The 24486-nt window shown below is 50.7% G+C and overlaps 1 protein-coding gene and 1 pseudogene across 1 annotated transcript in view; one reads left to right on the plus strand and one right to left on the minus strand.

The window, feature by feature from the left end:
* LOC122153118 (olfactory receptor 14A16-like) overlaps positions 1-24486 on the plus strand; it is a 524294-nt gene that overhangs the window by 41840 nt on the left and 457968 nt on the right. The window lies entirely within an intron of this gene.
* LOC122153149 lies at positions 296-14471 on the minus strand (annotated as a pseudogene).

Consider the following 24486-nt stretch of genomic DNA (forward strand, 5'->3'; position numbering starts at 1 on the left):
GGTCCAGTGGAGGAAACCAGTAAGCTCTGCTATTGCCTTGAGCATCTTCTCGTTACTGTTTAGCCCATTTAAGTTATCTTCTCGTGACGTGGAAAGCAGAAGCAAACACTTAATTTTCAGCCTCGGTCTAGTATTCACACAAATCAATACTGAAAGTCTTTCTGAGATTTGGATCAGATGGATTTATAACCTGCTTCTCGGCCACTGTTAACTTCCTACAATTTTATTTCTTCTGTTTATCTCAAGTGTTGAAACTCTGACAGGGGCCGATGAGTTGCCCTCCCTCAGTTTGCTCCTACCCTTTTGGGAGTGCAGTTATTGTTCTCCTCTTGGCTTTGCCTTTCTTGGCATTTGGATAGAGTTGACCTGTTCTTGCTACTAGCACTGCCCAGGAAACCCCACCAAGAAATCCCAGCACGCTGGAGTAAATGCCATGTCCTAGAATGGGTACGTGTCGTTAGCCTGCAGTCCTTCAATACCCAAGGACCTTCCTTCAAATTTACAGCACCAACTTCACAATCTGTAGAATACTCAGTACACTTTAGCCTCCAAGTCAGTTACTTTTGCAATGCAATGAGGCCAAAATTGTTGGTCCTTAACAGTGATGAGCAGAAGAATCATGACCACACCACTTCCCAAAATACTGCTACTCTGGAATTTGCCTACACTGCTACAGCTACTGCTTCACTCCAACTTCCCTTACGAAAAATTCTACCATTCTTGTAGCACTTGCTCTAGACACATACGCAAACAGTATTTTTTTATTCCTTACGTATCAAGTTTATATACTTAACTTGCCTTTTTATCACCTCTAGTCAGGTTCCTGATAAGCAATGCAGCACCTTGTCTTGTAGGCACTCCCCTCTTCTCCCCACTCTACCCCCATTAAAAACCACACCGAATCAACCCCACGGACAGACCGTGAATCTAAACTGAAGAACAGGTTCTAGTTTAAAAGCCATCATTTAAACAGCTATCCAAAGGTGAAGTACTGCTAATGGTCTTATTTTTTCAGCACGAGGTGCCTGTGAAAAGTTTAAAGATCATGAACAATCCCCTTACTCACATTTTGCCCACAGTTTAATTGCACGGAGAGTGAGCTGGAAGTTCTCTTCATTTGGCTCTGGATGCAGTATTTCATCAGTAGCTCTGCAGCCTCTAAGAAAAAAGTTGAAGTGCAGCAGTTCCTAGTAACGGGTACAAGTCAGTTTTATGCTATCCTGGATCAATAGCTCACAGTTCATTGTTCAAGCCTATGAAAACAAGTTTGGATTGCTTGCTTTGTATTTCCTTAAAAATTACAGATTACACTGCAACATGCAGTATCACTCCAGGTAACTGATGCCCTCAGCAGCTTTTTCACAGTTTATAGAATACAATTTTTAATAAGGCCTTTCTGGAGGATTCCAAAAGCTGTTTCTTTCGACAGCAGGGAACAATTAAACCTAGTCAGTGTTAAACAGTGAGTAAGTTAGGCTTCAGGTATTTTAAATATATATATATTTTTTTTTTTAATGAATTACCACACATTCTTCTCTATCAAATGCTCTACCTATTCATCTGAAGCAGTTTCTATGGCGAACTAGAACAATGCACACACCCTGATCAAAGAAACATGAGATACAGGTCTATCTAAACACACAACTCCTTGAAGCATCTCAATTTAAGCCCACTCGCCACCTCCTCAGATCTCAAGTAGACAGGAGATCAGTTTCTGCAACTTGTACAGAAACCGATGGGTTGTGCCATGTGCATTCTATACCAAGCTCTGTAACACTTTCTTTTTAAAGAATGTGTAAATATGCTTACCATTTAAGCTCCGCATACATCTCGTATCCAGGCTTCACAGACATGAGTCACCTCTGAGATCAAGATTATCAGAAAAAGTTTGCACAGATGGTCTGGCAAACACGAGATCCATCTTAAGAGGGGGAAAAGTGCCAAGTGTGAGTTAGAATGCTGCATCATTTTCAAACAGCACATCAGTGGGGGAAAAGCTAGTCAAGACTACAGAGTGGTTAACATTTGTATTTAGACCTATGTGACTACAGATACATGTCCCGAGAGATTTACTTGCCAGAAAACTCAAGAGAATTGCCTAGAAGTTCCATATTTTATTTACAAAACCGTCACTGTATCCCCCCTTTTTAAGCTAGGGAAAGGAAGGGGGTTTTAAGTTGAAAAGATTACTCTCAATTTCCATCTTCCATTAAAAGAGAACATAAATCATAAAATTAAGATGCAAGTTCAGCCACCTCAACTACACTTCAGCAAAGGAGAGAGCATTTCCTTTCTGCAGGTAAGCCCTTTTGATCCCAAAGCATCTGGTCTATAGTAGAGTCTGAGGCAAGAAAATTATTCTGTGAATGTCTGTACCAGAGAGAGGCCACAAGAAGGTCACTGAAGCTCTTGGCGATAGTGACACCGAGCAGTAACGTGCTGAGGTACTACAGCATGCAGGTCTGCACTCACGGTGTGAGATGCATTCAAGACTACAAGGATTCCTGCAGCTGACAAACCTGGGCAGGAGTCAAATGGGGGCTTTCACTTTTCATCTTCCAGACCGTTTGTCTCACAACCACTTCATTTTTGATTTGCAACAAAACATTCAGTCCTGCTCACATGATCCATACGGTGAAGCTACACTATCCCCGTCCCCCTGCAGAAAGCTGGTTTGTCAGAGCTCAGGAGGGTTGGCAGGGACACTGCCTCTACTCCCACGCTGCACAATCCCTGTGACATAACTGCTGTTCCAGTGGGCTGCCCTGGCCTGCAGCACAGGCTTAGCAAGAGGTGTCCCTGATGTTCCCGTGCCCGCCAGGCTTCCTAGGGGCTTCTTTTCCTATCAGCTCCCATTTTACTGCAGTGCCTTCTCCTGGGATAGGCTGTGGTCAGGCTGTTTAATCACAGTTTCCTAAATACACTGTAAGGTACCAAAAACCTTGTAAAATAGCAAGGTCACAAGTCCCTGAAAAGTTGTCCTATTCCAAAGCAAGAAAAAAAAAAAATCCTTACTTAAAGAAAAAAAGCAAAATTCTTACCTCGATGCCATCAAACTCAAACTTGACAACTGATACACACGTATCTTCAACTGCCTTGTAAAGGAGAGGATCACTGTGTAAGAAAGTATTTCTTGCTACTTTAATCCTTTCCCTAAACTGTGATAAAATACAGAATTTACACTGCTAAACTATTTGGTATAAAGACTGACTTGCTTCCAAACCAAAAAAATTGGTAGTAAGCTGCAAGCAGTAGAGCACTAATACTGTAATACTTTAGGCTTTTTAAAGCCTAACTAATACTGGCTTTAAAAAGCTATTTAGCCAAGAGATTCTGAGGCTGATCATGGATTGTAATGAACAAACAGCGCACAGTGAGCCACCAGGATCAGTGGCTGTAAGGTACTTACCTTGGCAGTGAGGAAGAAAAGAGATTTCTCTAGCTATCTTACTGCTGGTTAACATCCAGAGAAATCTAACCAACTCTGTCCACATTTGACAGCGCGCACTAGTCTTCTCTACTTTTATTTTCTACCGTGCCTGAGATGCTGTCAGCTACCTTCTGGCACAGTCTTCAGTTTTGTAGAGCACTTGTCAGAACTGTGCCACAGCCCGCTGAGAGTCTGTTTTCAGGTGACAGTCACCTAAACAAAGGCTCCGTAGCTATGCACGTGAAGTCTTTCAAACTGTCTGCGTGAGGAAGCCCAGGCTGAGAAGCACTTCCCAGGAGCTCAGTTTTACCTGCGAGGTATGCAATGCATGCACCCGAGGGGCATTTTACACAGCAGTTCTGTATGTTCCCAGCACAGCCCCTGGGAACTTTCTGGAAAGCTGACAGTGTGCATCCCGGCCGCAAAGGCTCAGGCTGAGGAGCCAGAGAGGAACATGGCCAGAGGAGAATGAACGAGAGCTCCTAAAGTCTATCCAGAGGAACAGCACGGCCAAGGGACTGACAGGAGCCTTTCCACATCACCGTCACCTTCCTGAGTTTTCAGGCTGCCCCCTCCTCCCCCGGCGTGCATGTCCAGGCCCCTTACTGCACCTGAGATGAAAGCAGGGCTCCCAGGGACAGCCTTGCTTTTTGATACAGCCGACTCATTCTCAAACCAAGGGCAGGGGAGAAGCGGACCACAAAGATTCTTACGTGGTGTACAGCCACTGGGGAAAGGAACCAAAAGCTTGACTTCAGCATTTTCATGCTGCATAAGATAGCATTTTAGAAGGGACTCAGAAACAATGTATTTTAAAGTTTTGTCTTGTAAGACATCCTCTACCAATATGACTCTTTAACATGAACATTCTTACTGTAGAAGTTGCACGATTATCATGGAGAGTGCTTACTCACTGTTAGGTTTTTTATTTCTTCCTGATGTTTCAGTTTTTCAAGAGAACAACTGAAAAAAATCCGATCTTTCTACATGTCTAGCAGCAACACAAACAGCATCTATGTCAGCACCTGCAGAGAGATTCCATTTCTTCTGTTATTGTTGGAAGTCACTTTCAAACATCAGAACTATGACTGGACAATAGAAGTTCTACCTTTAGTGTGTACTCGAAGCTTGTAAGAACCAAATGTAAATATTTTGCCACCAACATTTGCTGCTGCTACTGAAGGAGGAAGATTCTGTGTGTAGAAGAGAAAGTGTTTACTTTATAATATAAGATACACATTGACCTATGTGCAAGTTTAGGTAGCATACGGGCTCTTTAGAAAGACTACAACAGCCTCCATAAACAGTGTTTTCTCACTCCCAGACTGAGTTGTTAGTCTAATAGACTGCTACTGTTTTTCTGAAATGAGTGCTTGCAACTCAAAAAAAGAGATGAGTAATGTATCAGTCCTTTTTACAGAAATTAAGTCCTTAATTTACAGAAATTAAGACCTATTATTAGTCTTCCCCACAGCAGATGCACATAAATAAACACAATCTCTGCAAAGGTCAAGTCTAGTGCAATAGTTTCAAACCACACTGGGTGCTGCAGGCTGTTTGGGGCGAGATTAGTGCCCGTTTCCCATCTAGCTCACCCCACAATCCCTTGTTTCAGCTTTGTTAGCTGCTACAAGTCAACCCACAGAGCCACTTCACACATTTATTCAGTGCCCCAGGGACTTCAAGATTGTGAACTGTAGTACCTTTTCTACCTTATTTCAACGGCAGTTACTACAGCTCTCCTCAATACTTTAGAAGAAAGTTGAAAGTTCCACTTCAGCATAAATCCTAGTAGTATGGCCTTTAAAAGAAATAAAAAGGCATCAGCTGTTTTGACAAGAGCATATAAAAAACCCTTACCTTGCTCTCACCAAATTCTGAAATCCATTCTTTGACCAAGTTATTCAGTTTACCAAGAACCACCAGCTTGTAAAGGAAACTCATGTTAAGTTTGTCCTGAAAAACCCAAGAGGTTAACAAATTTTACAGTCTCGTTTTACTGGTGATTCAGTTCTTCCTCCTCTTCAAATACCCGAAACGGCTTCGTTGCTGCAACTGGCTTCTGAGTATGGATGCAATCTATATCCTTAGAAGGAGCCCAGCTAATGGTAAAAGTAATTCCACCGTGCCTTTCAGGCTGGTTCTGCAGCCTGGAAATAATGAGGGAGAAAATATAATATTGAGGACTTCACAAAAGCAAAAAGAAAAATAAACAAACCAAAACCTCACTGGAAAACACCCTTCAGCTTACAGGTTTCCAAATCAACTTCTGCTCTTTTACTCAGAATTAATATAAATGAGGAAAAAAAAAAAGTCCTGCTTATGATTTTTAGATAACTTGACCTAAATTAGTGTCCTGGGTTGAGTGAGTGGTGGAGTTTTTTGGTGGCAGGGGAGGGGGCTATCGGGGCGGCCCCCTGTGAGAAGCTTCTCGAAGCTCCCCCAGCTCCAAGTCAGCTCCACTTCTGTTTGGGAAATTGAGCCAATCGGCTGCGCCTCTGCAATAACGTATTTAAGAAGGGACGTGGTGACGGGCAGTCGGACTTGTGAGGAGGAGTTGCTGCAGCTGCATGAACACCAAGGTCAGTGGAGGAACGGAGGAAGAAAGGAGGGGGGAGGTGTGCCGGAGCAGAGACCCCCCTGTATCCTGTGGGGAGACAGCAGGGCGGCCCCCCCTGCCACCCATGGAGATCTACGGTGGAGCAGACATTGATTTACAGCCTGTTGCTCGGCTGATCAAGGTTCTGTGCCCGAAGAAGGCCGGGGTCTCATGGAAAAAGGTAGCCCCGCTGCTGTAATTCAGTGCTGGGAGGATTGCAGCATGTGGGGGTGTCCCACGCCAGAGCAGCTCGGGAAGGGCTGCAGCCGTGGGAGGGACTCCAGTCGGAGGAAGTTAGTGACCCATGACGGAGCAGTGTGGGGAACACTGCGGCCCGTGGGAGGAATTCAAGTCAGAGAAAGTTTGTGGAGGACTGTCTCCTGTGAGAGGGGGACCACGATGGAGCAGGGGGTAACAAGTTTTGGACACTCCCCTCACCGAAGATGAAGGAAGTGGCAGCACTGACTGCACCCCCCATTCCCTGCCCCTGCGCCACTGGGGGAGGAGGTAGAGATATCGGGAGCAGAGCTGAGCCCGGGAAGAAGGGAGGGGTGGGGGGAAGGTGTTCTCAAGATGTGGCAACGCTTCTCACTGTCCTACTCTGTTATGTGTTGTTAGTGTCTGTAATAAATGTATGTTCTTTTTTTCCTTCCCCTAACGAGTCTGCCTTTTGCTCGTGATCATAAAAGGGGGATTTTCCCCCATCCCAGTCCTATCTTGAACTCCAAGCCTGGCTCTCTGTCCCTTCTCATTGCCGGAGGGGAAGGGAGAGAGAGGTGCTGCGTTGTGGTTGGCTGCCAATCAGGCCTAAACCACAACAATTAGAAATCCAACTACTTTTTTAAAAAACATTTGTGGATATAAGAAAATAATCAAGTTGCTACCATCTTAATACAACTTATTTGCATTGCTCTAAACATTTATAACCTATCACCAGGAAATTAAAGGGTTTGAAATCCACTAAGGGTGACACTACACACAGAAGATGCTTAGGACACATTTCTGTTTTGTATCAGTTTTGATTTAAGGATAGTCCCATCAGCTTCCTGCTAACATTAAACAAGACAATTTAACATTGGCTTCTTTTAGTTAGGTGTTTTTATGCATGTCTTAAATCTAAAGAAAAGACATCACTGCTGCTTGGTTTCTCCTTCCTTGCCTCCATGGACAGTAACTAAGCCAAGAAAACCCAAATCTGTTCCCCCATGCAAAGAAAGACTCTGCACGGCCCAAACACCCATTAGTTTTCATCAGTTTTCAAATTATTCCTTAATTAAAGGCACAAAGGGGAAGGTCTGGGACTACTGAATTGCTGAGGTCCATCTTTGAAGCCTGTTGCAGTCATCACAGCGACCAAAACCTGTTCAAACACTAGCCTGATTTCTGCAACTGGCGTTTGAAGAAGAGCACAACCCCAAGCAGCCCGGATGAAGCTGCGGGGCTGCTGGCTGGAATTGGCGGAGCAGGAGCCGCCCCGGGAGGGGGAAGCAGCCCCGACCCCCCCGAGCTGGGATTTTCAGCGCCAACCCCCAGCGCTGCGCAGGCCCCCGCTGCCTCTTGCCCCAAGAACGAGGCCCCAGCCGAGCAGCTCGGGGCTGCCCCCCCAGCCGTCCCTCGGGGCGGCCAAATCAGCTCCTCGAGGGGCTTCGGCCGGGACCCCGGGCTGGGGCCTGGGGCGGGCAGGGAAAGGGGCGGGACCCCCCCGGCTCACAGCCCCCCCGGGCTCGGGGCTCCCCCAGCCCTTGCCGGCGGCTCCCAGCCCCCCCCGCCAGTCCCCCCACCACCCCCCGCCCCACTCCCCAACCCCGGGGCCGCCTGCAGCCCCCCCCGCCCCACTCCTCGGCCCCCCGAGTGGCTCCGAGCCTTTGCCCAGCCCCACTTCCCGGCACCCCCGGGACCCACCCGCCGCTCCCGGGCCCCCCGGGGGGCCGCAGCCCCCCAGCCCCCTCCCCAGATGCTCACAGCCCCCCCAAAGCACGGAGCCCCCACCAGCCCCACTCCTGGGCTCCGCAGCTCCGCCCGCCCCCCCCACTGCTCCTCCACCTCCGACAAAGAGCGGGCCCCGCCGCGCGCCCCGGCCCCGCCCCCTCCACAACCAATCAACGCGCGGCTCCCCTTCCTCCCGCGCGGGGCACGCTGGGAGTTGTAGTCCCTGCCCCGGGATGCGCGCATGCGCACAGTGCCCGGTGTGAAGGGGGCGGGCGTGCAAGGAGCCGCGTGCAGGGTCCTCATGCAACGGGGGTGTTTGTGCAGGGTCCTCGTGCAACGTGGGGGTGTCACCTCCCTTCCCCGTGTTATTTTACGCCCCGTGTCGCCGCTCGGGGCACGCCGGGCAGTTCACCTCTGTGCTGAGCGGCGCTGGGGGGGGAAGTTCGTCAGAGCACATGGATTTGTAGGATGGAAATGACGGATCAGCTCAGCTCAGAAAATCCAGGGGAGCTGGGGGGAGCGGGGATATTCCTGAAAATTGTAACCAAGAAAACTCCCCAAGCCAAATGAGAGTTTAAAAATCCAACGCTTTTATTACAGTGCTGGGTGCGTGGGAGATCTTTCCTCCTAACAGGCACACCCAGGGACAAAAGCACACTCATAATATACAGAAAAAAAAAAAAAAAAAACATTCGTAGAAATTCTAAATAATCAATCATATAATTTCTAGCATTCATATAATTTAATTCCTCTAATTTCTAATATAAATTCTAAAATCTAATGCCTGTGAAACTACCTCTGCACAAGCGTACAGAATCGGGGAAGGGTCTCGGGTGGTTGTTTTGAAGTACAGACCTTAACTCACTTTACCCACTGATGGTCACAGCTCACAGTTTGGGCTGCTGCTCGGCACGCAGCCCTGCTGATCTTGTCTACAAAGTGCACACAAAGGAGCCTGTTCCTTGTATCCTTTGTATATGAACGGAATTGTTCACGTCTCTGGTATTAACAGGTCTAACTAGAACCCTTACTTTATGACTTTTTCATTTTCTGAAAAACACACATCTCAGACAGCGGAACCAGAATCACGGAATCCCAGGGTGGAAGGGACCTCGAGGATCAGCTGGTCCAACCTTCCTTGGCAAAGGCCGGCCTAGACAAGGTGGCCCAGCACTCTGCCCAGCTGAATCTTAAAAGTGTCCGCTGTTGGGGGATCCACCACTGCCCTGGGGAGATTATTGTTCTTGTGGTGAAACATGTTCCTCTTGTGTCCAACTGGAATGTCCCCAGCAGTAACTCGTGCCCACTCGCCCTTGGCTTTTCCCTGGGACTCCTTGTAACAAGGGAGTCTCCCTCTTCTTTGCAGCCCCCCTTGAGATGCTGGAAGCAGAAGAGCTGCCCAGGCTGGCACCAGAGGATCTGTCTCTGCTGAGCTCAGGGACTGCCGGCGGGACTGACAAGCTGAGAGCGGTGTCTGTGGGGCCAGTCACTGCCGAGAGCAGCGCCAGTCCCAGTCCCTCACCCTCACCCTGAGAATCAGCGCTGGCTAACGGGTGCGGGGTTTGGATCTCAGTCCACACTCCCGGGTTCTGTTTCTCTCGCTCGGCCAAGAGGCAAGTCCCTGCACCCCTGCGATCCCGGGAAATGGAGATGGGTCTGCTCTTCTTGGTACTCGGGAAGAAGTCACCCTGACTATTAACCAAGTAGCACCTGATCGTACCCTCCTCCTCCTCTGAGAGGCAAAGGTGCTGATGGTATTTAATTGCACTGGTACTTAATTAACATACAGTGGTTTTATGACAATTGCAAGGTATCTTATTCAGCTGAAAAGGCACAAATGTTAAGCAAGCAGCACGGAATGACAACTGAAATTGCAGTCTGGGGAGAAATCTCAGGTGAAATCTAGGAGAAAAATTTTTCCCTGACCAAATAAGGATGTTTGAAAAAACTGAAGCCATAGTCATAAACATTTTGTCATAAACAAAGGCACAGCACATTCATCTGTAGAAACTTCCGTTCAGGTCAGAGAAAACACTCTTTAAACAAGTTACACCTCTTCAGCACTCCTATCAAATAAATATGACCTGTAAAATGAAGGTAGTGTGGTAAAGAGAAAAAATAAACTACAAGAGGCATCTCCCATTAACTTTGGGCAATACCTTGCTGGTAACTATTTCTGGCCCAAGAGACTTTTGGAACCAGCACCTAAAGCGGGCTGCCATTTCCCTTTGCCCTCTGCCTCCCGAAAGAAGAGACTTCCCCAGGGGTGACCGAAGGTGGCTTGTACTGGGGAAAGCCTCCCCGAGGGGAACCCGTGTAAAACAAGCCTGGGGCCAGGCTGTGCCGAGGGGCAGCTGTCCTGCAGGCAGCGGGACAGGCCGGCAGTGACACTCTCTGCTCAGCACGCTGTGGGTGCTGCACAGCGGAAGGACACCATGGGGTTGGGCTTGTCCCAGCTTTATTAAATTGCAGCCATTTCCCCGAGGGAAGTTGCCCCTCAGCCTGGCTTAGCAGCACCAGCAGCCCAGCACTCGCAGGGTGCATCCTGGTGTCTGCTGCTGCGTTTGCGAGCTCAGGATGCAGACGGTCTGAGCGGCCAGGGAACAGAAGGAGGGTTCTCTGTCATTCTGCAGGGGCTGCAGGGCTGGGAGCGAAAGGAACAGAGCCGCGATGAGCCCCCGTGTGTGCAGAGACCCCCCGGCATCCCCTCCAGCCCGTGCTCCCGACTCACCGGTGCAGATCTCGGGCAGCTTCTCCTGGCTTTGGTCCCTGAGGGGCTGCGCAGCAAGCCCTGGGCACAGAGCATCGTCTGAGCGCCCGCTGCCCAGCACGCTCCCAGCAGCGCAGCCCCCGGCCCCGCCGGCTCGGCTGCACGCCCTCCTGCCCCTCCGCAGGGCTGAGCCCAGGGCAGGCCAGTAGCCGAGGCGGGGGGGACCGGGCAAGGCGGCCACCAAGGCCACCGGCATGGGAAGGGCTGGGAGAGGGAGGCCAAGGCCCTGCACGGGGCAGCCGGGGCTCTGGCAGCCCCAGGGCTGCTCCTCGCTGCCAGCGCAGCGGCGGGGGCTGGGGCCGGGCTGCCAGAAGAGGGACCCCGGGGGCTGTGACTCACCGAGGAACCTGACGGCCGCCTCTCGCAAGGTGACCTGGTCGTCCTCCAGGTACGGCAGGCTCTGAGTCACGGATTCCTCAGCCCTGCTGCTGTCCTGCGCCAGCTGGAGAGAGCACGGGGCTATGGGGCACAGTCCAACCACAGACTCCTCCATCTGCCCTGTAGCTCTCTTAGGAAGGCTCTAGTCCACTCAGGACCCCTCCTGAGTCTTTCAGTGAACCTCAGACCCCTGTGCGGGATGTCGAGCACCCTAAGAAACCCCACTGCACTGGGGGCCTGGCCCCTAGACCCTACACCACCACTTTAGACCCCTCAGCGCTCCTCGTGGGGCTCCGGCAGAGAGCTGCTCTCCTCGGGAGCCCCGTCCTCCTGCCAGGCCACCCTGGGGCGGCTGAGGGGTCTCTCCGCCATCCTGCGGGACGGAGGGAAGGGGCAGGGGTGGGGAAGGGGGGAAGCTTTCGCCGAAGGTCTCTGTGCCATGGGTGTGGTGGGGACAGCAGGGAAAGACGTGGGCTGCACTCGGGGGCTCCTCGCCGACCCTCTGCTCCTGCCCTGTCCCGTCACCGTCCTACCGGACACTGCGGGCTGGGGGCCACAGCCGCGCTGAGCACACGCAGGGCAGTGGGGGGTCACACAGGGAGGTCACAAAGGGCCCCACGGTGACCCACCGCCCATGCAGGGAGGGGAGAGTGTCCCCTGGGGGGGCACAGGGCTGGCTCAGCCCTGGGCACCTGGGGGCTCTCAGGGTGCCTCTAGGCCCCCCTTTGCCTTCAAGTTCCCTGGGACCTCCCTGGTGCCCCCCACTGTGTCCCAGAGCCCCATGGTCAGACACCCCAGCATGTTCCCAGGACGGCCCTTTCCTTTGGGCCCTCTGCTGAGCCCTGCCTCTGCCCCTCGATGACATTACATGTGTGAGATTCACTCAAGCTTAACAGAAAGCTGTCGTGGTTTAGGCCTGGTTGGCAGCCAACCACCACGCAGCAGCTCTCTCTCCCTTCCCCTCCGTCAATGAGAAGGGACAGAGAGCCAGGTTTGGCGTTCGAGATAGGACTGAGATGGGGAAAAATTCCCCTTTATGATCACGAGCAAAAGGCAGACTCGTTAGGGGAAGAAAAAAAACCCATACATTTATTACGGACACTAACAACAACACATAACAGAGTAGGACAGTGAGAAGCATTGCCACATCTTGAGAACACCTTCCCCCCACCCCTCCCTTCTTCCCGGGCTCAGCTCTGCTCCCGATATCTCTACTTCCTCCCCCAGTGGTGCAGGGGCAGGGAATGGGGGGTGCAGTCAGCGCTGCCACTTCCCTTATCTTCAGTGAGGGGAGTGTCCAGAACTTGTTCCTCCTGCTCCATCGTTGTCCCCCTGTCACAGGAGACAGTCCTCCACAAACTTTCTCCAACATGAGTTACTCTCATGGGCCGCAGCATTCCCCACACTGCTCCTGTCATGGGTCACTAACTTTCTCCGACTGGATTCCCTCCCACAGCTGCAGCCCTTCCCGAGCTGCTCCGGCGTGGGACACCCCCGCATGCTGCAATCCTCCCAGCACTGAATTACAACAGTGGGGCTGCCTTTTCCCATGAGACCCCGGCCTTCTTCGGGCACAGAACTTTGATCATTTGAGCAGGAAGCAACAGGCCATAAATCAATGTCTGCTCCACCGTGTATCTCCATGGGTGGCAGGGGGGGCCGCCCTGCCTGTCTCACCACAGGATACAGGGGGATCTCTGCTCCGGCACACCTCCCCCCTCCTTTCTTCCTCCGTTCCTCCACTGACCTTGGTGTTCATGCAGCTGCAGCAACTCCTCCTCACAAGTCCAACTGCCTGTCACCATGTCCCTTCTTAAATACGTTATCGCACAGGCGCAGCTGATTGGCTCAATTTCCCAAACAGAAGTGGAGCTGACTTAGAGCTGGGAGAGCTTTGAGAAGCTTCTCACATGGGGCTGCCCCGATAGCCCCCTCCCCTGTCACCAAAAAACTCCACCATTCACTCAACCCAGGACAAAATCACAGAAGGTTTTTGACTTCTCATCTCTTTTCCAACCAAACAGCTTTGGCTTTGTTCCTGGGGTGATCCCACCCTTGGGAAGCTGTGACAGGCCCTGGCCCAAACAGCTGAGGGTGCCTTTCCCACACCAGTGCTGAGCTTTGAAATCTGTACCTTGGCCACGAGCTGGCCCTGGTCACTCATGCGAAAGAAGAGCAGGAGCAGGCCCATCCGTGCTTTCTTCCTCAACTCTTTCTTGGTTTTGCCCACCACGGTCTTCATCCCATCTCTGAAGAGGCTGATGGAGAGCTCTTGCAGCTGGCTGAACCCCTGGCAGGGAGAAGCACAGCACGACTTGAGCAAGCACGACTGCCCATGATAAGCAGAAGCGTGAGCACGGCTGGGGTGAGGGGAGATGCTCCAGGCTCTGACTCTGCCCGCCGGAGTTGGGCACCAGATCTGCAGCCACGGCTGAATGGCCCCGGGCTCGTGGAAGCCCCCTCAGGAGATTTCCCTCAGGCACTGCCTGTGCCCCAAAGTGTTCTCCCAGCCACCCCGCATTCCCCAGCAGCTGCCCCAGCCACGCTAGGCAATATATACTGAAAAATAACTTTTATGTCATTGACAAGTGATGACCATGGCTGACAACATTGTTCTGGGTCATGGACCACTCTTCTGCATCTTCAGAGAGCAGAGGGATGGGGAAATCCCTTGGGAGGATGATGATGAGGGCAATGCCACCACTGGAGATGTCCTTAAGAGGCATGGGGCCACCCCCAAGGGAGATGGGACCTTGGAGATGGCCCCAGGGAGGAGGGGAATGGGACTGAAGATGACCCCCTGTCATGAGAGACCCCTTGGGGAGATCCCCGGGGGGAGAAGGAGACGCAGAGACTTCCCAGAGGGAGACAAGATCTCCATGAAGATGTCATCAAGGGAAAAACTTCCTTTGGGATGTCGCCAGGACATGAGAACCCCAGAGGGTGTCCCCAAGTCCTTGAAGACCCCATGAGATGTCCCTGAGGAACAGGAGCACCTCAGGAACATCCTCAAATGCAAAATTAATCCCATGACCATCCCCATTCAATCCCAATTCTGCCAACAATTCATAATTGCCCTGATACCATTTGCTACCTGCACCCAAATGAAATGCTATAAATTTAATAACAGTAGCATTTGTCAATTCTTGAACTTCATCTTTGAGGTGTTGATATTTCTTTACCTTGTTTGTTGCTGCTTCCACCAAAGATGTTGATTTACTTTCATGCCTAATTGTGACATTTACCGCAAAGGCTTTTTCCTCTTTAACAAATACCAAATCTGGTTCATATAATTCATTTTGTTTGTCTTTCAACAACGGCTCTTGAAATACTACCCATTCTTTCTTTTTAGCTTCTTCCATCATAGTTCACACAGTTGGTTATTGCCACGTCCCGCTCGGACAAGAGACAAGTGACATCAATTCGCAAATCCCTAGTGGGGTGGACAACGGTGAGACAAGTCTCAAAGTCCATGCACAAACATTTATTAATTTCCCCACAATGTACTAATTCGATACACAATAATTGGCTAAGTACATAATGAATTATGGCAAGCGATCTAGTATGCCTAGTGAAAAGGGGAAAAATAAAACAAGAGAGAGAGAAAATAGATATCATTGGTCTGTGGTCCTGTGTTGGTCCCGTCTGAGTTCATCAGGGATGCATCTGTCTCCTTCACTTCTTTCTATTGCTTGCTCGCTTGTTTGCTTCTCGGCCCCCACGCCCCGGTTTACACAGACTTTCCTTGGGTCCATCCCCTAGGCCGACCCACATACTTCCCATATGGGGAAGAGTAAGGTGCCTTATGAGATATTCAGGGGTGACAACTTTAATATGCATTTCGTGGCTAATGAAGCAAAGGTCATTCAGCAGTCAGGTGGCCCTTGAAACTTTACAAGCTGCCCCAGGGCAGAGCCGTCCTGCCTTCACATGGCTCCCTCCCCACTGCACCCTGTGCTGTTTGGGCAGCCTCATCACCTCCAGACACCACATTATTCACCCCGTGACTAGAGTTTTGTTACTTGCGAATCTTTGAGGCATTCCTCAGCTTGGAAGGGCCTCTGTTCCCCCTCAGGCTCTTTCTCAGGTTGTTTTTCTCATCCCCTGTTTTCCTCTGGCTGTTTTTCTCAGCACTTGTTTCATGGAGTAACAAGTTGGCTCTCACATCCTACCCCGTGGCTCAAACACTCCAAGTTCATTGACTGTTGTGATCCATTCATAGCAAATAGGTACAGAGGAAAGAGAAGACAGAAGGTGAGAAAGCATACATCTACCTGCTGCAATGCCGGTCATTAAAAGCAAGAATCCACCTAGTATCATAAACCCAGTATTTACAAGCCATTTTCCCCACCCTGTGACTCTTAAGGATTTTCATAGTGATGTGACCCATGATCCAGGTGATCTCCACAGCAGCACCCGGGCAGAGGCACCAAGTGGGGACGCAGGCACTGCGGAGCTTGGTCCTTGCTAGTCAGGAAAAGAAGACAGATCTTGAGCTTGTTGGTTTCATCTGTATGTATCCAGGATTTTCACAGGCCTACTTTTCCACTGTGCTTTGATCTTTCCCACAGCAGGGCAGGAATCTGAAGGAATGGGTATTTGAAGGCACAGGCTAGAAAGGCGGGGCAGAATATCATAGCAGACAGAGGAAATGACCATGAGCCTTTCCATGGCGAGTGAGATAAATCTCATGGGGATGGTGGGAATTGTTCCTGGAGGCACACATAGAAATGTCAGGTCTCTGTGAAGTATCCACATCTGAGCTGGCCTCATGTGCTCTTCATGCCCACAGGGGTGTTCAGAGGCACGAGTCCTTCCCTTGCACACGCAGAGGCAGTGCACTCTCACAACTGTAGTGTCTCTCTGGCCTCCAGTTGCCGCTCCCAGAGGCTGGCAGGCACCTCAGCCTCGCAGTGTACCACCCTGCTCTGCACTCCTCTGAGGTGCCCCGAGGCATGAGGAATGGACACGGGGACCTCAGCTCGAGGAAGCACATCCCAGTGCTGCATTCTGGTGGGTTCCCAGGGGACAGTACGCTCAAAGTGAAGTGACTGTGAGACACTGTCTGTCCCACAGACGTTCATGGGATCCCCGGGAATAGCTGAGGGCATCTGTGCTCATTCAGGTTCATCTCCCCACATGCACACAATTTGCATACTCACGACTCATCTGTACAATACAAACATGGACTGCTGACCTACTTAAACAACCTCTCTGAGCTGGGGTGAGAGGCCCGTGCTGGAAATGGTGGTTGTTACTGGCTGGTGTGTGACGATCACTCTGGGGCAGCTTTCCTGGGGTGTCCAGCACACACGGGCAGAGAGCAGGTCCTGCTCTGATGGTCCTTCATGTCTCTCCCAGGAGAGGCCTGGCTGTGCAAAGACACAGCTGTGTGCCCTGACCTTGCACACTCACACACTTCAGCGGTACAGCGCTGTTATCCCTTGCCCAGCACTGCTGCACCCAGATATCTCAACCCCCTCCCAGCTCTCCCCACTCCCCAGCCTTCTCCCCAGCTGAGCAGAGCAGCCCAGTCTGGTCTGGCCCCGCAGAAAGGAGGAGATGGAGGTCACTGTCAGTGTCTCTCCTGCTGTCGTGGCCTGGAGATCCCCTGCCAGGAGCCTACAGCCCCCAGGCCAGCCCCGCTCCCCAGGACAGCGCAGAGTCCTGGCTCTGGAACTCCTCAGGCAGCTCCCGCTGCCCTCATCTGGCACCTACATCAAAGAATTTCTCTTTCCACGTCTGCCCTCCGTGCACACAGTGTCCTGCTCTTCTCCCAGGACATCCCACCTCTCCACAGGACCTTTCCTCAAGGTGGGCACATCTGTGCTGGCCTGGACAGCCAGTTCTGCATCCGCTTTCCATGCTCTCCGCAGCCTATGAGCTGCTGGTGTTGCTCTGAGGAACAAGTGGGCTTGTCTGGGGTCACATGGTGATTTTACAGGGCTGTGCTGGTCAGGCTGGGAGGCAGACCCAGCTCAGGGACATCACTGCCACCAACTGCCTCCCACAGAAGCACTTATGTGGCCATGGAGGGTGCTCAGAGGTACCCTGCCTTATTTCCCACACCACAAGATGTGTTTGGGTGCTGCACTGGATTCTAGGCTACAAGAGTCCACTGATGGTGGAACAAATCACTCACCAGGCTCCTTTCCCTGTGCCTGCTGTGTCCCTTGGTGGTTCAGAGCCCTCACTCAACACTTCAAACCCAGATTTAGCACATTATATCTGGGTCCCTCCACCTTGGACACGTTTGTGCTCAGTGGGCTCCACTCACTGCTGACCTACTGGCACACGCTGATCCTGAAGATCACCTAGATCACCTGCACTCTGCTGGCAGTTTCAGACTCCTTCCAGAAAAAAAAATCATCTGCCATCAGTCCTATCACATGCTGTAGAGCTCCAGGGAGTTTAACTGGAGATCATTCACCATCTGTGTGGGTGCTGTCCAACAAGTAACACCTGAGCCATTCCTCAGTCCCTGCAAGACCATACTGGGAGCCATCCCACTGAGCCCATGGGGAAACAAGCAGAGAAACAGTCCACTTTGGAGTCTATTCCTTGGGCATGTTGGAAAAATCCCTAAGCGTTTGGGCACTGGCCTGAGGAGATCCCCTTTCATGATGGAGATGCTGTTAGAGAGGCTAGCTCTGTCACAGATCTGCTGTACAGGGACTCTGTATGCAGGAGCTGATGCAGCAGCTCCAGAGAAGGTCTTGGAAAAAAAGCCTCGGACAAAAAAATCACTGCAGGGTCCTTTTTAGTGTTTAAATGCAGAGGGTGTGGAAATTCATTTACACTGTCTCTGGGTCAAACCAGACAGACAGCTAATGAATTTGAAATGGTATGAATAGTGAAAACACTTTATGGACGACTTAATCAGAAGCGAAAAAAAAAAAAAAAATCAACAATAACATCAACAACTACAAAATATATAAAAGACAGGTTGAGACTGTAATGAGTTATATTAAAAGTGATAAGGAGAAGATGGGCAGTATATTCCTTCTAAAAAAACATCTGGTCACCAGTTTCTGAATTGCATCCTTAAGGTTCTGGTTCCTTATACTATAAATGAGGGGGTTCACTGCAGGAGGCACCACTGAGTACAGCACAGCCACCACCAGGTCCTGGAGTGGAGAGGAGATAGAGGGGGGCTTCAGGTAGGCAAAAAATGAAGTGCTGATAAACACGGAGACCACAGCCAGATGAGGGAGGGACGTGGAGAAGGCTTTGTGCTGTCCCTGCTCAGAGGGGATCCTCAGTACGGCCCTGAAGATCTTCACATAGGACAGCACAATGAAAATGAAACACCCAAATGCTACACAGACACTAATCACAATAAACCCGGCCTCCCTGAGGTACATGCCTGAGCAGGAGAGCTTGAGGATATGGGGAACTTCACAGAAGAACTGGTCTAGGGCATTGCCTTTACAGAAAGGTATTGAAAATGTGTTGGCTGTGTGCAGCAGACCAGTGAGAATCCCACCGCCCCAGGCAGCTGCTGCCATGTGGACACAAGCTCTGCTGCCCAGGAGGGTCCCGTAGTGCAGGGGTTGGCAGATGGCAACGTAGCGGTCGTAGGCCATGATGGTGAGGAGATAAAACTCTGCTGAGATCATTAGAAAAAAGAAAAAGACCTGAGAAGCACAGCCTTGGTAGGAGATGGCCCTGGTGTCCCAGAGCAAGTTGGCCATGGCTTTAGGGAGAGTGGTGGAGATGGAGCCCAGGTCGAGGAGGGAGAGGTTGAGGAGGAAGAAGTACATGGGGGTGTGGAGGTGGTGGTCGCAGGCGATGGCTGTGATGATGAGGCCGTTGCCCAGGAGGGCAGCCAGGTAGATGCCCAGGAAGAGCCAGAAGTGCAGGAGCTGCAGCTCCCGTGTGTCTGCAAATGCCAGGAGGAGGAACTGGGTGATGGAGCTGCTGTTGGACATCAGCTGGTTCTTGACATGGGTACAGCGGCCTATGAAGGAAAAGATGGGACAATTGTGACAGCCTGCAAGCAAAGCCACTGTATTTCTCAACAAAATCCCTCCCCCCAACTCCCAATTCCAACACATTTCCTTTGTTTGCTCTGAGGAGCAGGACCTCTGCCCATGTGCTGCCAAGGAGCCAGCTCTGCCCTGCTGCCATGAGGACATGGGAGCTGGTTCTTGTCTCCTCCAGTGTTCACAAGGGATGTCAGATGCAATTCACCCTTAATAGAAATGTTTAATATCTGCACTTATGACTCCCAAGAGAGTGGGATGCAGAAGAGAGGTTTAGCATGTGTTATGATAACTTTCTCTGTGTCCTTTTATTTTCCACCATCATCACATCTGATGAGTACTACTTCTAGAAATCCTCAACTTTATGACTGAAAGTGTGGAGTCTTAAGACAAGACAGGCAGAAGGGCTCAGCTGTCTCTTGCTCAGTGCAGAGTCAGGAGAGCAGCAGCATCAATCAAGCTTGTTCCCAGCTGCCATGTGCTTTCATTTCTGCTATCTGGAGGATGACTGCACAGAAAAATTACTCTCTCTCAAAAAAAAAAAAAAAAAAAAAAGTAACTGGACTCTAATGAAAGCAGGGGAGTCTTATTTCTCCAATCTGCATGGATAGGTCTGAAAAATCATTTTACCACCACAGAGGTGCAGTTATGATGGAGAGGGCAGGACATGGCCCCTGTCAGAGAGAAGGAAAGGAATCTGTGAGGAGACTGACAACCCCCAAGGGATGGCTTAGCACTCCCTGGGATCCTGCTTGGGAGCTCTATTTGCCAGGAACTGTTTCTCTGTCCCCACATCTCCTCCCTGTCCGTGCTCACGGATCCCATCCCACCCACCATGTCCCCAGCTCTGCCCAGAATACACCTTCTGGCAACAGGACACTGACCAGGGGGATCTCTGTGCTGGCAAGTCTTGAAGAGAATTTCAGATAAACCCTGAAGAGACCACAAAGGTGATGTTAATGCTTTCTGTAGGCTGAGGTGGGTGAAGGGACTTCAGCAGGTTTCCTGATAAACCCGTTCCTCACTCACTGTAATGCTGTAGGATTGTTTGTCTCTTGTGCAAACCTGAACAGATCCATGACCATATCCACCTACCATCACAGCTGAAGAGTGAAAGCACCAATCCTGGAAAGTTCCTTTACTGCCCAGTAGCACCCTGCCTTGATGTCCTTCTTGAAAAGTGCCCTGTGAAATGTCCCAGGGGTGATGTGGAGCTGCAATCAGCCCTGACCCATGCAGCTCCCTCAGGAGAGCAGAACCACCCTGCCCTACAGTGGCTTGCTCCTTCCCCCCACAAGCTTCTCCCCACAGCGCCGTGGGGAGCTCCCCGGGCAGGCTGAGTGCTGACCCTGGCAGGCGGCAGAGTCCCTGCCCCAGCACACAGCCCCCTGGGGTGCAGGGACCCTGCTGGGAAGGACAGCCCTGGGCACCCCTGCCTGCACACCCGGCTGCACACCCCTGCAGCCGGCCCTGCCAGAAGGCAGCCCTCATGCCCTGGCCCTCGCAGGGGGCACCAGGGGAAGACCTGCTCTGGAGCAACTAATCCTCCTCCTCTTCTAGGCAGGAGGCAGATTCCTGGCGGCTCTGCCGCCTTCCCCAGATCCCTCCCCGAGCTGCAGCTGCATTGCCCTGCACCCCCAGACTTACTGTGGCCAGGGCCCTGACGCTTTCTCCTCCTCGGAGCTCTCAGCAGCCTCCCAGCCCAGGCTGCCTTGAAGCTGTGTGTGCCTCGCTGCTCTGCCCTGGGTGCCTGCAGGCAGTGCCCCCAGCCCTGCTGCGCTTTGCAGAGGAGCTGCTCCTGGGCAGAGCTGTCTCTCTGCAGCGCTGCCCACTTGCCAGGAGCTCCCTCCGGCCCAGGAGCCCGGCCCAGCTCAGCACCACAGCAACAGCCCAAGGCACTTTAATGATCCCTCAGGAGGGTTTGGTGCCAACTCCATGAACCTCAGGCACTGAGAGGTAGGTGATGAAACCTCTCAAGGAGTCAGTATCAGATATAAACTCCAAAGTTTCCTGCACTGTTAATTGCTCCCACTGAGGACGCTATTGACAAAATCTCCCAAGGGGCTGGTTACAGCAGAAAACTGGAGAAAATTATGACCGGTAGACAAATGCCATTGAAAGGAAGAGATTCTGTGTGAACTTGGATGTGTTATGTTAAGAGAAAGGGCAAATTGCTGACCTCCAGTCCCTGGGATGGGAGATCCTGTCCCTCTCACATTGCTCAGGACTCTTCCTGGGGTAGTATTCTATGGGGATGAGCAACAACAAGAGCATGACTACTGTACAATACCTCCCAAGCTCCCAGGGTGGGAAGGGCTGGCAATGAGACTCGACTGCTGTACGGATCAGGTGGGATGTCAGCAGAGAGGAGGTGTCTGAAGAAGGCCCCATCTACTTCCTCTTCCTGATCAGGAGATCTGTAGCAGTTATCCACCCACCGCAGTGGTGTCCATGATGTTCTCCCCTCTCATATTGACCCCTCAGCTCCCAGATGACTCATTGTCCATCCCCAGGCAGAGCTAAATGCGTTCCTGCAGCTCCCTCCCAAAGGGCTGCTTCCCCTCTGGGTCCAGACCTACGGCTTTATCAGTACCAGACCCCCAAGAAGCCACAGTTCCTCCAGGAGGGGTATTGGCAGTGCCCTGCAACTCCTCGTACTGTTCTCTTGTGAGAGACGCCCCAGTCAAGATGAACCAGCTGCATGCAAGCATTAAAAGCAATATAGTGAGGTGCAAGCCATGCAGGAGGGTTTTGGAGCACATTGGGAACATCTGCCTGATAAGGGTGACTGAGAAACCCGTGAGGTGAAGCGCCCTGTGGGACTTCATCTTTACAAAGAAGAGCTGGCCAGGGATGTAACACTCAAGGATGAGAAGGTATAGTCGAGGCTCCTGAAAAAAGGGAACTCTTAGATTTTTCCTCTTGTTTCCTCTCCTGTTTTGCTTTTTAATTCTTATTTTTCCCTCTGACAGTGAGAATGTTTTATCAAACTGTTTTTCAGCAAGAAATTTGTCACTGACTGAGGAAGATTCTTTATAATTTTTCTGTTCTACCTGGCAAAGGTCAGCCGTGGATGGAAAAACAGTCTTAAAAACAGAATTGTTTTAAACACAGCATGTTTTTCTTTTCTCTGTTGGGCTTTGGTTTTCCTTGAAAACCAAACCCTTTCCAGGGAATAAAACTTCCCTCTTCTCTGACTCTCCTGCTTGCCTTTACTTTCTGCGTTTGTCACCATCTTCATGCCGCCTTCTCCCTGTTTCTGTCCAAATCAAAAGGCTAAAGCCACTTCGCTGATGTGTTTTCCCTTTCACTACAATACATTTTTGATCACCCTAAAATACATGTTTAAATATAATACAGTAAAAACAAGTGAGAAATCCCTATTTTTTCTCTATTGACTGTGAAGTGACTCTTGGGGAATGAGCTCATATACAAGATCTTACATACAGTTGACAGTGGATTCCTACTCTAACCCTGTTTTGCCAATTGACGGGGTTAACACAAAGGACACAGACACCAAGCTAAAGAAATAGGCTTATTTTACTTTAGTAGAAATAGAAATTTTACTATAGTAGAAAAAGCAGAAAGAATAAGCAAGGTACTGCACCTAGACATTACTATTTAAAGCTAGCTATAGTGATTAAGAAAGATACATCACCAATTGCCCTCATACTTTACCATCATCCTGCCCCGTGCATCAGCTGGGGAGCCCCGTCCCAGCGAAGGGTCGCAGAGCCTTTCCCGGCAGCTGGGAAGTCCCACGCAGGGTGTCCGCTCGTAGGGGAGGTCTGCGTCTGTGCTGTGAGAGGGTCCAGCTTTTATACAGTTTAACAAACAAGTCTAAACAAAACGCACAGGAGATATCTGGTAGATTGATATGCCTCACTCAGGCATGTCCGGATCTGGCCAGGATCCGGGCATGTCTGAGGAGTTTCTGTTTTTCTTTACATTTGGGATTTATAGTTACTTCCTATTGTTTAATTATAGTTCCCAAGGATTGTTCCCAGGGTTACATTTTCATGCTGATAAGATACTGGTTGCTTCAGTCTGCTGATAAGATGCTGGTTGCTGGTCGGGGAATTCACTCAGAAGTCAACTTTGGTTTGAGGCCTATTGTTTGGGCCCCTTTTTGTTTCAATCCCCCATACTAAATTTGGTCTTAGTGCATAAAATGATGCCTTCTTGCGCTAGGCTAATTCTCCTCTCCTCTCTTTTGTTCTCCTTTCAATCTTTGTATGAATTTCTTATCCTTCTACACTCTTTTGCTCCGTCTCATCTTCTTTTAACCTCCTGAAGCTGTTTCCCACAGTCACCATCTGCCCTTACTCATTGCAGCTCGGATGCTGAGATGTTGAACCATACGACTGTCACAGAGTTCCTTCTCTTTGGCTACTCCTCCCTCCACCATCAGGAACACCTAATGGCAATTACTCTCCTGGCTTTGTGTCTGGTGATCTTAGGGGGAAACTTGCTGATTGTTTCCCTCATCCTCGCTGAAAGAGACCTCTACAGGCCCAGGTACCTTTTCCTCTGTAACCTCTCCTGTCTGGAGATCTTCATCATGACATCCATCATATCCAAAGCCAGAGGAAACTTGCTGATGGGCAGCAAAGCCACTTCCTATCCAAGCTGCTGAACTCAGTGCTACTTCTACTCTCCTCTGGGCTACCTCAAGTTTGTCCTTCTGGCTGTCATGTCCTATGACTGTTCTATGGCCTTGTGTCACCCTCTTCAGTACTCCATGCTCATGAGCAGTCACCTTTGTTTTCAGATACTGTTGGGCTTGTGGACTTCGGGATTCCTAGCCACCATTGCCTCCACTGTCCTGGCTGCCAGGGTGCCCTTCTGCAATACCAGTCGTGTGGACCACGTCTTCTGTGACAGTGTGCTTTTGATCAAGCTGTCCTGTGCAGAAACACTGATTGTTGAGCTGATCACCTTCATGGCCTCATCTATTATGCTCCTTGGCTCACTGGGCATGACAGCAACATCCTACCTTTACACCATTAACACCATCCTTACATTGCCCTCAGGTTTCTCGTGGCTGTAGACATTCTCTCAGGTATCGCCTGCCTCCAGCACTGCTGGGGTGGCTGAGCAGGGGCCTCTGCAGCACAGTAGCACATGGTGTCTTCTCGGGTGCTAGCTGCCAGGTCCCTTCTGCCCAGCCAGCAGTGGGGAGACAGCTGCTTGGAGGTCTTAAAAGCCATTGCAACACTGTCCCCAACAAGGTGGAAGATAGGAGCTCTTTCAGTGTTTTCTTACAAGGAAAAGTCTTTTCGTCATCATTTGTAGTGACTGAAAAAGAGGACGCTCCCATGGGAATTGTCCATGGGTCTACTCAAGTTTACTGTTATGTTGATCTCCAGCTCCTCAATATGCAACGGTCGTCCGG

This window comes from Tyto alba, unplaced genomic scaffold (genome assembly GCF_018691265.1).
Source record: "Tyto alba isolate M040663 unplaced genomic scaffold, T.alba_DEE_v4.0 Super-Scaffold_15, whole genome shotgun sequence".
Taxonomy (NCBI): domain Eukaryota; kingdom Metazoa; phylum Chordata; class Aves; order Strigiformes; family Tytonidae; genus Tyto; species Tyto alba.